Genomic DNA, 16,963 nt, shown 5'->3' with positions numbered 1-16,963 from the left:
ACTTTATAGTCTCTTCTTAAATGATCTTATATACTCTCATGATTTTAACTATTGCCTCTAATCTTATCGCCTTTAATTGACAGTTACAGTCCTCACCACTCAAATCTTCAATTCTCTCCCTCTGCTTGGGCATTCTGTGATCACACATTTCAACTAAATGTAAATCTAAATAAATCTAAGTTCATCATCTTTCTTTTGAAGTCAAACTCTAACACCTAACTTCCTATTTCCAGGTCAGTGGTACTATAATTCTCATAAACAACATGGTATTTCATCCTCTATAGTCAGTCTGTAATAAATTTTGTCATTTTTTCTTATAAATTAATTCTCATATCTGACTCGCCTTTTTTATTTCCATGCTCATCAATCTCAGCAAGGCCTTACTTTCCTTACTTCCTTGCACAAGTGAGGATGGTGATTCTCTCCTGCAACAGAGAGAATGTGGGTTGCAGAATAATAGAGATAAAATTACACAATCTGTGGAGTACAGTGGATGTACCTTGTAAATGAAGGTACACCTCTGGGGCACCTTGGTGGCTCTGTCAGTTAAGTGTCAGACTTCGGCTCAGGTCATGATCTCACAGTTCCTGGGTTCGAGCCCCGCATCCGGCTCTCTCTGTTGTCAGCGCAGAGCCTGCTTCAGATCCTCTGTCTCCCTTTCTCTCTGCCTCTGCCCCGCCTGCTCTCTCTCAAAAATAAACATTTAAAAATAAAATAACATGAAATGAAATGAAATGAAATGAAATGAAATGAAATGAAATGAAATGAAATGAAATGAAACTCTGACACAGATGTGGCTCAGGACACATCTATTCCAGAAAGCTTTCATTTCAATTAAGAATTATTAGAGAAGGGCTTACATTATCACATCTTCAGAGGGGACATCTGAGGATGTGGTCTGGGTCATCTTGCAGGCCAGTGTTTGACCAGGCAGTAAAGAACACATAATATCACTTCATCTACTTAAAATCATACAAGAATGGTAAGCCAGTGAAGTATATAGACTCTTTACTCAAATCAATCTGTAAATTTTCACATTTAATAAGTGGAAAATATTGCTGAAAATTTAATCTCTGGCATAGATTTATTATTTTAAAATTAAAAATCAAGAAATACAAATTATGTTCATGAAATTTTATTTCAGCAAAATGCTTTCATAAGATGCAAATCATTATTCAGCAAATCATTATTAAATATCTCCTTTTTGTAAAGGGCTAAAGGAAAGATAATTACCAACTCATATCTTGTATCTGAAAAATGTGAAGTAGAAGAACAGGAGATAAAGAAGAAACCAAAACCACGGAAGTTTCTGGTTGCCAGTTCAAGAACTTAGATTTTATTCTGTTAGCAATAGAGAGATATTGAAGGTGTTTGCACAGAGGAAACGTGGCAAAGATTTTATATTTTTGAAAGGTTTTTATTTTAAAAAGATTTTTAAAAGATTAATCTGACGTGAAATAGACTGGACCAGGGAAAATATCCCTAGACAGGGAGCCCAGTAAGGAGGTGCTCACCATAGTGCAGGGGAGCAGTGACCGCATGTTTGAACAAAGCTGGAAGTAGAGTGAAGGAAAGGGAGATAGGATCTTGAGCAGGGTCACAAAGCAAAACAAAGCAACAGATTTGATCAGCAAGCACGAGTGGGGCGATTAAAAGATAAGTAGGAAGGATGCTGCTGAGATACAGGAAAATGGTAGTAATATTGAGAGAATTTGGAATTTCAAACAAGAGGCCGGTATGAGGAAAAGAATGATGATCATTTCTAACCAAACTGCATGTGAAGTGAGAACAATGTATGAAACTGACCCAGAGACATTTGGAAACGAAAACATGAGACTCGAAACAAGGATGCATGTTCAAGAGGTAGGTTTGGCACCTGTAGGTCTATAGATACAGACACAGAGACAGATTAGATAGACAGATAGATAGACGATAAATACAGATATTTCATAGCTAAAGAGATGTGGGTAGACACTGGGAGAGCTGGGGGAGGGGGAATGGGATCTGGCCGAGTTCTGGAGAATTCTTTCAGACCAATATATTTTTATGGTAGTGGTCTTCATTACAACTGGATTTAACTTGAGGTGTTACAGTCACACACTTCAATGCAAATCCTCGGCTTTCAAAAGTACTTACCAATTTGTTAGAAAAGAAGTCATTATGTTGAAATGTGAAAAATGTGTCTTTATGATGGAGTCTTGATATGATGCCCAGGGCTGAGACAGGAGCAGGGAGTCTTGGATTTTGCCTCGGATCCCCTCACTCTCCTGCTCATGCAAACTCCTTATTTCTGGCCTCTCAGAACAGGAGCCGGCAAAGAGCCTGACCTTAAAGCCTTTCTTTGCCAACTCCTTCCTGAGACCGTCTACATTTTCGCTTCACCACAACTTGTTTTCAGGGAGGCATTTCCTCTGTGCATTAAGACCAGGTTCCCTCCCTTTCACTCCCCTCACCTGACAGGGACAGTCCTAAAAGCCTCTTATCTCTTCTTCATTTGTTTTTTAAATTAACCAAAATCCCCTTATCTGCTTTTATTTCTTTGTTTGTTGAAACTCCCATAATTTCCTTTGGACAAGAGGAAGACAAAGAAGATCTCAGTTTGCTCAAAGAGCTGACTTAGCTGTGCCCAAAAAGCTGTAAAACTAAGAACATTTGGTTAAAACAGAAGGCATTTGCGTGTTCTGCCTCTATCATGGGAAGAACGCTGCCATGTTGTCTCGTTCTCCATCTTCTATAAAAGTATAATAGTGCTTTCCAGTTTCCCTTCTGTGACTGCTTAGAGAAATGTTACAGGAATTGATGAACACAAAATAGCTTAAGTCCCGAAAGGGAAAAGGGAAACATATGTAAACTCATGGATGTATGCATGTGAATGTGTTTATTATATATTATATATATAATATACACATTATATATAACATATGTAACATGCACCCTACATATTATGCATGTGTATTATATAGATATGACATACACATTTTTAAAATTTAAGAATCTATTGCTTTGGATAAAAATCACAGATTCTCACAAAAGTGTGCAGTCTGGTTAAAAACAGCAATTTTATATAATAATTAATATGACTATAGAGCAGAGAATAAATATTATATTACCAGATTGTTTCCAAATTTCAGTCAAAATCTCCCTCTGCAATTAATGAGTTACCCCTGTATTCTCTTAACTAAAGAGTCATATAATTTATTACTCAAACTGGTACATTATTGACAATGAAAGAGGGATTTGTAATTAGTAATTACTTCAAGGAAACCAGTATCAAATGGAACCATCCCAAGCAATCCTACATACAAACACTGTAATAGGTTGAACCTTGTCCTGCCTCACCCCACCCCCCAACAAATTCATATGTTAAAATTCTAACCCAGTATCTCAGAATGTGACCTTATTTGGAGATACAGTCTTCACAGGGTTTAGTGCTTCGAATTAAAGTTAAGGGGAGGTCATTAGCCCCTAAACCAATATGACCAGTGTTCTTATAAAAAGGTGAAATTTGGAGACAGCCAGGCATACAGGGAGAGCACCATGTCAACAGTAAGATCCCATCTATAAAAGAAGAAGAGAGACGTAGAACAATTTCTTCCTCGTATCCCTCAAAAGGAACTAACCTTGACAACACCTCAGACTTGTAGACAATGAATTTATGTCGTTGATACTTTCTAACGGCAGCCTTAGCAAACTAATACAGCCGCTCTACTAATACATCCCTTTTTGTTGCTATGTTAGTTCTGGTTTGATTTTCATTACTTGTGACCAAAAGACTTTTGACTTGAAGGCTTCAGAAAGCCGACATGAATAAGGAAAGAAGAATGGTCCAGATATTGGGGGCAGCAAAGTCTAGGCAACAGGGGTGCTTTACACTCACCCAAGGAAAAATGTTAACAACCACAATAGTGTCATGTGTCAACCTTGCTTTTCTTTCTTAAGAATCTATCAAGAGTGTAGAGAGTCTTAGCAATGGCAAGAATGGCTTCAGAATACAGGATCATTATCGTGGTAGACTATTATTCAGTTATTCCTTTTTTCCCTTGATTCATGGGACTCATTTTAGCCTCATGGTGGATCAAAAGAACTTCTCACCCTTTTTACTTTGGCCACAGAGATATGGCTTGCTTTGTCCAGTGGGACCTTAGCAAAAGGGATGCAAAATGAGGTTGGAAAGGTATAAGGGCCATTGAACTTGCCCTCTTGCATCTCAGCCATCACACAAGATGAGCTTGGGTAGTTCCTATTCAGCTTGGACCATACAATTAATACACCTGGAGTAGACCTGAACCATACCCACAGGGAGACACCATGCCCAACTTGACCCACAGCTTGCTGCAGAACCAGCCAAGCAAAATCTAAACCAGCCCATTTGCATCCAACCCAAATATAGGTAGCCCATGTATGATGGTCTTATAAGCCACTGAGTTTTGGAAGAGTTTGTTACACAGCATTACTGTAGCAATTGCTAACTAATATACCAGACTTCTCTTATTGAAGATATTATTAATTGTACTATATGGTAACCAGTGTCCCAATATTTGTGCATACAATCAAGGGAGACCATACTCACACCTTTAAGAAACTTCTAGTTCGGAAAAGAAGATAAAAGCATATCTTAAAATTGACAAATGCAAAGTAGTATTTATCGGAAGACTAAGTAACATAGCATTAAAAGGTATAAAGAGCATTAACAGTGATGCAGACAAAAACCTTGGTGCCAGCTGGGCCATGGATTATGTATTATGTTGGGGCTTCTGCTCTTCCAACTCTAAAATGAGTGCTTCAGATTAGGTTGGCCTTGTGGTGACTTCCAGCTCAAAAAATGGACAATCTCAGGCTTACTCAGGGACCGACTCAGACAGGATTGCTCTCATAAAAGGGCATAAGCACAGAGAAATACAATACACAGGGCTATTCCTCGAAAAAGGAGTTGAATTTACATAGGTCGGTATATAACAATACAAACATTATGTGTTTAAACGATCTCAGCATATATCAAGCAAGACCTGAACCGGAAGAGAAAGGAATTATGCCAAGGAAAGCAGCATATCATGCCATACCTGCTCCATACACGTTACTACCCAATGAAACACCTTGACAGTGCTTTCTTTCTAAACATGCTTTTTATGAGATTTTTAAAATTATTCACTGTTCGAAACGACCCTTTCCCCGGAATATTTCAATATTCTGAGGTTGTAAAGTATGAAATCTCTTTAACTACACTTTTTAAAATTACTCTAGCCTCACGTGATCCCCCAGAAAAGGCTTAAAATTGATTTTTGCCTCTGCGGCAGATCCACAGAGCACAATCTAGCTATGTCTCTGTCTCAGTGAAGAGCCAATCAGTTTGCAAAATTCCATATGTTATTGCCACACAGTAACTTTGCTCTATGAATCATGAGAGATGTGAAGACAACTGTCAGGAAATCGTGAATATACATCCTAGAGCTCTTTGTTCCTTTATGATGACACAGTCTTCCAGTTCAAGAATATCATTTAAAAAGAGAGAGAGAGAGAGAGCTTGAATTTAATCACTTAGAAAAGTGAGCCTGTGTCTCTGGTGTAATTACTTGCCTTTGGACAAAGGCCACTTCCAAAATGTTTCAAAGTGTCCTGAAAGATTCCTGGAAGTTTTATTTTGTGTGCAACTGTTCCCCAGCTGCCGACTCTCACTGGGAGAGCAGAGTCTCTCCAAATGCCTCAGCTTTGCAGCATGGGTAAGAATAATGACACAAGAGGATGTCCTTTGGCCAGCGTATGCCTGTGAAAAATAATGAAGGGAACACACCAACAACATTATGACACAAAGGTCATAATGAAGGCATAAATGAATGATTCCTTATCCGTCACGATTCTATCATTTAGCTTTCCAATGGTTAATGTAGGATTTTAAAATTACCATGCACGTTTCTCTATACCTGACCTTGCTCAGTTTGCCGTAGGTAAGAGTGGGTAAAACGTTGTTGTAACTCTACCCAGAAAAAAAGTTTTCTTTCTGGTCCCTACCTGTTGCTGGATCTTCAAAGAGAGCTCACGGCAGTGTTTGCAAAGCACACTCTGCAGGGAAAAGGGTGTGGGTGGCTATCTGTAAATATTCTTCTATGCTCTTCTTTGACATTATACTTTCAAAAGTTATTACACAGGAAATCCCCATGGATGACTAATACTTAAATTGAGTAAACAGCTCACACAACATAGGAATCCTAGAAGTAACAACAGAGGCAAACAGCCAATTGACCTCTTCTACACCTCTGTGTAGAAAGGCAACAAAGACATTCATTAATCATTACTCACAGAGCAGTGATGAATGGTAATTTGTCTTTTCTTTAACATAATGGGAAAATAAGAACTGCTATCAAGTTCCTCTTCATGTATAACACCACACACTGCAGATCGGGCAAGAACGGGAGCAGAGGGTTCTGTTGACCTCCTCTGTCACCATAATAAATATAAAACAGCCAAGTATCAGATCCAAATCATTGATATTAAATTGTACATGGGTTAATTACTCCTTTAGTTATATACGTATTTTCATTTTGCTCTTTTGTTGATAGGGAAATAGCTAAGTAATATAATTTTTTTAAGTTTATTTATTTATTTTGAGAGAGAGAGCATGAGCAGGGGAGGGGCAGAGAAAGAGCAGGAGACAGAATCAAGCAGGCTCCATGATGTCATCTGTCCAGGCTTCATGTGGGACTTGAACTGATAAATCATGAGATCATGACCTAAGTCGAAGTCAAGAGCAGGACGCTTAACTGATTGAGTCACCCAGGCGCCCCAGGTAGTATAACTATTATCATTACTTTACTTCTAAGGGTACGAATAGGGATAGATTATGGAAGAGGCAATAAGAAACCAGGAATGGAAAATTTGAGAAACACACAGACTGTAGAAGTCTGGACAGGGATGTATTTGAGAGACTAGGTAGATAATTATAAACCAGTGGATTCCAAGTGCCAGAAACAAAATTTACACAATAGATCAGAAATTATGTGTGAAATTAGATACCACACAGAGACGTCAGCAATGAGAGGTAAAAACCATTTAGATCAGTGCTTCTCAAATTTGAATGTGCATACATATTATCTGGGAATCTTATTAAAACACAGATTCCGATTCAATAATACTGGGGCAGAATCTGAAATTCTGCATTTCTAGCAAGTTCCCAGAGAATGCCAATGTGGATAGTCCATATACCACACTTAGAGTATCAGGAATTTAGTCTACACAGAAGCAGGAATATCAGAAAGTCAGGAAGGGGGTCTAGAGGCTGCAAGAACTCTAGTCACAGCATGCTAACGATGCCTTCTGCCTCAACCAGGATGATTTGTACATCTGCTTCTTTCCAACACAGCAGTCAGTCCCAGGGTATGGAGAGCCCACGGCCTGCAGATAGAAGCAGGTGAGCCAGAGGAAGTAAGTTAAACAGACCGGAGGAACAAACATAAGAGCAAATGCCAATATTATCCAACACAAGTGTCAATTCAAACAATTGTATTTCACGCTCATATTCTGATTTTAATGGAGGGGAGACAACAATTCGGTATTTCTTTGATACAAGTTGTAGACAAAGCTCTTCTTACTCAACTTTCTCATTTAAAGACCTCTCCATGCATTTTAGACAGGCAGTTTAACACAGTGGTTAACAGTCTAGAGACCTGGAAGTCAGGTTGCCACAATTTGAATTCTAGTCTAACATTCATCAGGTTACTAAGATTCATCTCATGACACAAATCATATTACTGAACTTCACTGGGTCTCAGTTTCCTCACCTGCAAAATGGGGGGAAAGAAGAGTACTGTGCTGACAGTATTGTGGTGACCAAATGAAAACATACAAAAGTCTTAGAAAGGTGCCGGGGACAGGAAACAAGAAGTGTGTGCAATGATAGTTAGGCCTCGGCGTGGCGTTTCTGGAGCCATGAAAACTCAAAGCCAGGTAAGAACCGAGTGGAAACTGCAGGTGGTATTCTCCTCACACCCATGGGTGCATGCATAGGTTGTCAAAGCCTCGGTGTCCTTGGCACTTTATTTACATATCTCAAGGCTGTTTAACGGAGGGGAGATCTACCTCCGCTCTCCAGTCAGTATCTCTTTTCAACATGTCCAGCCTCACTGGCCTCTTCTCCCCCTCAATTGTTAACCTATTTTCAGTAACTTTCTAGATGTGAGTGCCTTAGATTTGAAAATATCTGAGTTGAGAATATTTCCTATTATATCAAAGTATGACTTAAGGAGAAATATTTAGGGATGTGCATTCTGGTACATCTAATCTGTTGATTTCTCCTACCATCTATGCACTGAGCAATTACATGCCAAATCCATATTCTAATGATTCTTGACACAATTCTTCTCAAATTTGCCTTTTTCTGTCTTTCTAGGCAACACCTTCCTTTTGCCCTCTATGGGTCTCGTGTCATTGCCTGTACATAAATACCGTTACGGGGTTACTTTGGTGACTCAGTCAGTTAAGGGGCCGACTTTGGCTCAGGTCATGATCTCGTGGTTTGTGGGTTCGAGGCCCGCATCAGGCTCTGTGCTGACAGCTCAGAGCCTGGAGCCTGCTTCGGATTCTGTGTCTCCCTCTCTCTGTCCCCTCCCTGTTCACGCTGTCTCTCTCTCTCTCAAAAATAAATAAAGAAAGAAATATTTTAAAAAGTATTAAAAAAAATACTGTTATGTTCTCTCGTCTCTAAACATCTGCTTTAGACTCTCTGGTGGCCCACTGCTATTAACCTAAGATACTGCTTTTTGTCAGGCTTCTACTCTTCTCAAGAATCTTGCCTTCCACACCAAGCCTAAGCTCTTCTGCCCAGCATAACCTAACATTTCCATTTGACCTCTTTGTATCCTACCCGTCTTTCAAAGCAACGAATTGTGTACCCCTGCATTCACCTACCACCCTGTCATTGGTTGTCATCTCCTTTGCTTTGTTTGCCACCTTTTTCAATGGACTCTCATGATCATAAAGCATTCACAAAGATACGCATGAGGTGAATTCCATGAATTTGACTGGCAGTTGATTGGGGTACACACATTAAGAAAAGAAAAACAGAAAGTGCTCAAAAATACATTTACCCGTATCTTTTCCTCAAAATTCTGATTTCAGCTGAGCACTTATACAAAAGTGACATATTCCAGAGTGTGTTACAGTTTAGAACAAAGTTCTTGTATTGGAAGAGAGTCCTGCAAATGACATATTATCCATTGTTTGACTACAGGTCAACATATCTGAGCTGAACATGATCCCTGCACCCTGCACCCTGCCTGGGATCGCATTACCAGTCTACACATGGGGACATAAAGCTGTCGGACTGTTATTTTAGAAGACGGGCAAGGAAGAACTTGATGACATGGGTCGCCTGCTGCCAGGAATATAGCTTTATGGCATGATATAGCTGCTTAATGGTCCACTGATCATTCTTCAAGTCACCTGAGGTGTTTAAAGTTTGCCACCCAGGGTGTATAAAGAGCAGCAGTCAAACTACAGAGCTTTAAGTATCTACTTTCTAAGTATTTTTTTCAAATATCGAAACTAGATTTAATGAATTTATTTTAAAGTTAAGGTACAGAGAAAAATTATAAACATGGAAAAGGAGCAGCAAGATACTTCTCTAGTCTATCACTCTTGTATTAATAACGAAGCATGGTATACAATTTATATTCTTCTCCTCTTTTGTAATCACTGACATTGTGTCCAACATATATATATGATATATGTACTTCTCTATATCTGTATGTATATATGTAGGTATGTGTATATATGTGTGTATATATATGTAGGTTTGTGTGTATGTGTACATATATATGCATGTGTATGTATATACACTAATTAAGCACAATTCATCTGTGATACTCAACATTTAAGTGGACTGATACCATGGCTGTCTGCCATTAATAAAGACACCATTATATGTTATACACTGTTCGGTTCTATGCCTGTGTCTTCGATCTCAGTCCAAAATGAAATAGAAAGCAGGGATAAAGAAAGGGAGAGAGGACAATGGGAAGAGGGAAAACCAGGGCAAGAAAACATTTACAGATTACTCCTATGCATCAGGCACAATGTGCTGTGTGATTTTTCACATTTTGCGGTAATCTATTTCCAACTCTTAATCATAAAGAAATGCATACGAATATCTCACATATTTTAATTCCTTTTTGGAGCATTTGTGTCTGAAATTCTGCCAGCTCTGAGATATTTCTCATTTTATTCATTTTATCATTCTATACAGTTCATCATATATTAATTTACATTGGTTTTTTTTCAATGTTTATTTTTATTTTTGAGAGACAGAGCATGAGCATGAGCATGAGCAGGGGAGGGGCAGAGAGAGAGGGAGACACAGAATCCGAAGCAGCCTCCAACTCTGAGCTGTCAGCACAGAGCCTGACGTGGGGCTTGAACTCATGAATGGTGAGATCATGACCTGAGCCAAAGTTGGACACTTCACCAACTAAGCAACCCAGGCTCCCCATAGGTTACACTGTTTTTAAACCAACATAGTAAGTACCTTATGAGACTTTTCTGTTCACGCATACTTTCTGTGTCCATGCTTCATAGACAATGCTTATAGATTATGTTTGACATAAATATAATATTAGATAACAAGTAATTTAAATAAAGTTTTCTGATTATAAAATAATAAATTATAAATGCTTCTTTTTGAAAATAGTTTTAGAGCAGCAGCCTGTCATACAGCCTTTCCTACTTCTTAATAAAGCACCCCTGAAGAAACAGAGAAAACACAACTTGGGAACAACAATGAAAACAAGAAATGAAAGTCAAGTTATTACAAGAAGCTAGAAGATTTCCACTAATTTCAGACTGATGAAACTGGACAAAAGTTCCAACCAAAAGCTGTACACATTATACCATGAGAAAGACAGAAACTCAGGAATTGGGAAAGAGCCAATAGTCTCCCACCACAACCAAATACCCAGCGAATCAAACAATACCAAATCTCTGTATCAACAAGGCTGCTGGGTAGCTAAATCAGAGCAAGGGTGTTGGGTGGGGAAGGCACCATGCATCCTCACAGGAATAGATCCACAATTAAATCTCCAGGAGGAGGAAAAGGCTAGAAAAAGCTTGGTCATGGTCAAGTGCATACTTACAAGAGCAGTTTTTCAAACACAATGTTGAAGGTGTGAGAAAGAGAAGATTCCTTCTCAATCCAACAAAACTGAACAAAATAGAAACCAGTCAACACTGGAGGATTAGGTTGGGAATCATTCATGGGAACATATCATAAAGCTGTAGTTGTAAAGAAGGCATAAGTAGACTTGAAGGGAAATTCACTTACCCTATCTATCGGCAAAAGTTTTAAAATAAATTGATGCAGAAACATTAGCATTGAGACTGTGAGGACAAATATTCCTAAGAAAAAGTGTCATACTCAAGATTCAGAGAAACAGTCTCTAAAAATAGCTTAAAATGGAAAAAAGAAAAAACAGATTTTTCTTAGGAGGATTTTGGAAAAAATAACGTTTTGAAGCCAAATAAGAACAGGGTGAAAATAAATCGTGATGAAATTTTAAAAGACAAAGGTGAAATAAGGGAGGATTTTTAGAAAGTATAAAATACAGTAGAATTAACATGTACAGAGGAAGCAGTGAATGGAAGAACTTGGTGACATGAGAAACCAAACCAATGAAGTATAAGACAATCTTGAAAAACTCTTAGAATGCAAAAAAAAATAAATAATGTAAAGAAAGAGGGAAGGAAGGAAGGAAGAAAGAGAAAGGAGGGAGGGAGGTGGGAGGGAAGGGGAATGGGAAGGGAGGGGAGGGAGGGAGGGAGAAAAGAAGGAAGGAAGGAAGGAAGGAAGGAAGGAAGGAAGGAAGGAGAGAGGGAGGGAGGGAGGGAGGGAGGGAGGAAGCAGGGAGGAAGGGAGAAGGAAAGGAGGAATAGAAATAGAAAGAAAGAAAGGAAGAGGGGCAAACTGACTAACTGGAAATAATGAGGAAAATAGTAACAGAAGTGAAGAATAAGGAATGGAGACCCAATCAGAATACAAGTGAGAAAACCAAACAAATTAAGATGAAAACAATAACCAGACTCACAACTGAAATTTTTCCTGCTTAAAAGTAAAAACAGTAATGTTTCTAGTTAGTCAAAAGTGACTGCCTTTAAGAAGTGTGCTCTACATACAGGTGTACCCTAGAAAAATATTTCAATTACCAGAATAAAATAAGAACTCCATAAGTATTCAGCTGGACATACAAAAATAAAAACCAGGTCAGCCACAAATTTCTATTTTTCTACCTTAAATATCTTAAAAACAATGTACAAGGTCTATAGCCACTGCAGGAGAGAAGATTATTATTCAAGAATTTTCTATCCTGGGAAGAGCAGCCAAGATGGCAGAACAGCATGGAGGTTTTTTGTGTCTCGTGCCCACGAAATACAGCCAGACCAACACTAAACCACCCTGCACACCTAGAAAATTGATCTGAGGATTAACACAACAATCTGCACAACTTGAACCACAGAATTCAGCAGGTATGTGGCATGGAGAGGTGAACTTGGGGAGACAGAAGTCGCGGAGGGCAGGGAGCCACTTTTGCGTGCAGAGAGAGGATGGAGACGGGGCAAGGTGGGAGGGAATATGGGAAAAGCACCTCTCTCCAAAAGCAACTGGAGAGAAAGTGGAAAATTGGAAACAGCCACAGGGACTTAACTAAAAAGGGAGAAAGGAGAGAGTTTAAATTCCATTAAGACTGTGAACAGGGGGAGCACAGAGTCTGCAACTCTGTAGCTCGATACCTGGCAGTGCTCTGGTGGGAAGGGCTAATCCCCAGGAGCACAGTGGGGTCTGGAAGGTTCTCAGGCCACACAGGAAAAAGCGGTTCCACTGCTGAAAGGACATTTGGTAGAGACTCTTGAGGCCACCTGGTCCCAGCAGCCCCCAGAAAATGGCCACATTCGCTGGTGCTGGAACAAGGTCATTGGGAGTGAAGTGTGTGTTGTGATTTTCCATAATCCCTATGGCACTGCTGCTACACTGTCTTGTAAACTTTTTCTGGGACGGGCTGGCACCTGGTTGCAGTTTTGGGGCACCAGCAGCAGCACAGTCCCGCAAATGTTCCTGGGTGCAGCTTGCACCCAGCCATTGCTTGGTGAGACAGTCTGCAGAGGGGCAGAGTGGGTCAAAGCCGCAGTCCCTCAGAAGAGGGGGGCCAGTGCAGGCAGCCGCATCTGAGACAAAACTTGGGAGGGAGGTTTTACCTGGGGCTTGGTTACAGACAGTGTGGAAGCGGCGAGTGGACAGAAGCTAAAGATGAAGGACGGGTGTGCGATTGCTGATCAGGGAGAACAGAGTTCCAATACTAGAGACAGGTAGCTGGATAACACCATTTTCACCACTCCCGCGCACGCGCATACACATCTACAAATGCCACAACAATCCACCCCAGTAGGCTAGCAGCGCCATCTAATGGAGAACCGAGCCATTAACACTAAGCCCCGCCCAACTGGGCCAACCTTGCTCTTCAAGAATACAAGTCTCACCGCCTGCTTAGTTTATGGACTATAAAGTGCTTCATAGTTTTACTTCTAGCGGAAAATGAAGTAATTTCAGTCAGATTTCAATCTGTTAGCCGGTCCAACTATTCAAAATCTATCTTTCTTGCCTTCTTTCTTTTTCTTTCTTTCTTTCTTTCTTTCTTTCTTTCTTTCTTTCTTTCTATTATTTTCCCTTTTTCATTTCTTTTCTTTTTCTTGAAACAGAAAGAGAAAATATTCATTTTTATTGTCAATTTTTACTAAAAATATTTTTCTTTTATTTTTTCTACTATATTTTTTTACTTTTGTGTAAATTTTTTCAAATTCTATTTTACTTCCATCATTTCATTTTAGTCTACTTCAGTGCATTCATTTTTTCAAATTTTCAAATGATTTCCTTTTTTTTTTCTTTTTTTCCCCTTATTTTCTATAATCTATCAAGCCACTTTCAATGCCCAGATGAAAACATACCTAGGATCTAGCATCATTTATTTGATTTTGTGTGTGTGTGTGTTTGTTTTTAATTTTTTAATTTTAATATGTTTTTAATTTTATTTTTTTAATTTTAATTTTTTCTACCTCATTAATTCCTTTTCTCCCTTCAAAATGACAAAATGAAGGAATTCACCCCCCAAAAAAGAGCAAGAAGAAACAACAGCCAGAGACTTAACAAACACAGATACAAGCAAGATGTCTGAACCAGAATACAATCACGATAATAATAATACTAGCTGGAGTCGAATATAGATTAGAATCCCTTTCTGCAGAGATAAAAGAGGTAAAAGCTAGTCAGGATGAAATAAAAAATGCTATAACTGAGCTGCAATCCTGAATGGATGCCATAGCAGTAAGGATGGATGAGGCAGAACAGAGAATCAGCGATATGGAGGACAAACTTATGGAGAATAATGAAGCAGAAAAAAAGAGGGAGATGAAGGCAAAGAGTATGATTTAAGAATTAGAGAAACCAGTGACTCATTAAAAAGGAACAACATCAGAATCATAGGGGTCCCAGAAGAGGAAGAGAGAGAAATATGGGTAGAAGGGTTCAGTGAGCAAATGATAGCGGAAAACTTTCCTAACCTGGGGAAAGACTCAGACACCAAAATCCAGGAAGCACAGAGGACTCCCATTAGATTCAACAAAAACTGACCATCAACAAGGCATATCATAGTCAAATTCACAAAATACTCAGGCAAGGAGACAATCATGAAAGCAGCAAAGGAAAAAAAGTCCTTAACCTACAAGGGAAGACAGATAAGGTTTGCAGCAGACCTATCCACAGAAACTTGACAGGCCAGAAAGGAGTGGCAGGATATATTCAGTGTGCTGAATCAGAAAAATATGCAGCCAAGAATTTTTTATCCAGCAAGGCTGTCATTCAAAATAAAAGGAGAGATAAAAAGTTTCCCAGACAAACAAAAATTAAAGGAGTTTGTGACCACTAAACCATCCCTGCAAGAAATTTAAGGGGGACTCTCTGAGTGGAGAAAATATAGATAGATAGATAGATAGATAGATAGATAGATAGATAAAGACCAAAAGCAACAAAGATTAGAAAGGACCAGAGAAGAAATACAAATCAAAACCACACTCAGATATCACCTCACGCCAGTCAGAGTGGTCAAAATGAACAAATCAGGAGACTATAGATGCTGGAGAGGATGTGGAGAAATGGGAACCCTCCTGCACTGTTGGTGGGAATACAAATTGGTGCAGCCACTCTGGAAAACACTGTGTGGAGGTTCCTCAGAAAATTAAAAATAGACCTACCCTATGACCCAGCAATAGCACTGCTAGGAATTTACCCAAGGGATACAGGAGTACTGATGCATAGGGGCACTTGTACCCCAATGTTTATAGCAGCACTCTCAACAATAGCCAACTTATGGAAACAGCCTAAATGTCCATCAACTGATGAATGGATAAAGAAATTGTGGTTTATATACACAATGGAGTATTACGTGGCAATGAGAAAGAATGAAATATGGCCCTTTGTAGCAACGTGGATGGAACTGGAGAGTGTGATGCTAAGTGAAATAAGCCATACAGAGAAAGACAGATACCATATGTTTTCACTCTTATGTGGATCCTCAGAAACTTAACAGAAACCCATGGGGGAGGGGAAGGAAAAAAAAAGGAGGTTAGAGTGGGAGAGAGCCAAATCATAAGAGACTCTTAAAAACTGAGAACAAACTGAGGGTTGATGGGGGTGGTAGGTAGGGGAGGGTGGGTGATGGGTACTGAGGAGGGCACCTGTTGGAATGAGCACTGGGTGTTATATGGAAACCAATTTGACAGTAAATTTCATATTTTGAAAAAAAAAAAAGAAAGGACCAGAGAATACCACCAGAAACTCCAACTCTACAAGCAACATAATGGCAATAAATTCATATCTTTCAGTACTCACTCTAAACATCAACGGACTCAATGCTCCAATCAAAAGGCATAGGGTAACAGAATGGATAAGAAAACAAAATCCATCTATACGCTGTTTACAAGTGACCCACTTTAGGGCTAAAGACACCTTCAGATTGAAAATAAGGGGATGGAGAACCATCTATCATGCTAGTGGTCAACAAAAGAAAGCCAGAGTAGCCATACCTATATCAGACAATCCAGACTTTAAAATAAAGACTGTATCAAGAGATGAAGAAGGGCATTATATCATAATCAAGGGGTATATCTACCAAGAAGACCTAACAATTGTAAACATTTATGTGCCAAATGTGGTAGCACCCAAATATATAAATCAATGAATCACAAAGATAAAGAAACTCATCAATAGTAATACCATAATAGTAGGAGACTTCAATACCCCACTCACAGCAATGAACAGATCATCTAATCAAAAAATCAACAAGGAAACAATGGCTTTGAATGACACACTGGACCATATGGACTTAACAGATATATTCAGAACATTTCATCCTAAAGCAGTGGAAGATACATTCTTCTCCAGTGCACATGGAACTTTCTCCAGAATAGACCACATACTGGGACACAAATCAGCCTTCAGCAAATACAAAAAGATTGAAATCATATTGTGCATATTTTCAGACCACAATGCTATGAAACTTGAAATCAACCACAAGAATAAATTTGGAAAGGTAAAAAATACTTGGAGACTAAAGAACATCCTACTAAAGAATGAATGGGCCAATCAAGAAATTAAAGAGGAAATTTAAACATATATGGAAGCCAATGAAAATGATAACACCACAACCCAAAACCTCTGGGACGCAGCAAAGGCAGTCATAAGAGTAAAGTATATAGCAATCCAGGCCTTCCTAAAGAAGGAAGAAAGATCTCAGATATACAACCTAACCTTACACCTTAAAGAGCTGGAAAAAGAGCAGCAAATAAAACACCAAACCAGCAGAAGACAGGAAATAATAAAGATTAGAGCAGAAGTTAATGCTATGAAAACACAAAATACAGTAGAAAAGATCAATGA

The 16,963-nt window shown here is 39.0% G+C and overlaps 1 long non-coding RNA gene across 1 annotated transcript in view; it reads right to left on the bottom strand.

Annotated features, from left to right (window-relative positions):
• Positions 1 to 343: 343 nt before the first annotated feature.
• LOC109277211 (uncharacterized) overlaps positions 344 to 16,963 on the bottom strand; it is a 45,866-nt gene continuing 29,246 nt past the window's right edge. The window contains exon 3 of the long non-coding RNA XR_008421562.1: positions 344 to 425. This is a non-coding gene — a long non-coding RNA (uncharacterized LOC109277211). The remainder of the gene's footprint in view (positions 426 to 16,963) is intronic.

The sequence above is a fragment of the Panthera pardus genome, unplaced genomic scaffold (genome assembly GCF_024362965.1).
Source record: "Panthera pardus isolate Hobbes unplaced genomic scaffold, ASM2436296v1 HiC_scaffold_13, whole genome shotgun sequence".
Classification (NCBI taxonomy): Eukaryota; Metazoa; Chordata; class Mammalia; order Carnivora; family Felidae; genus Panthera; species Panthera pardus.
The sequence above is the reverse complement of the archived record's forward strand: the minus strand, read 5'-3'. Positions and strand labels throughout refer to the sequence as shown.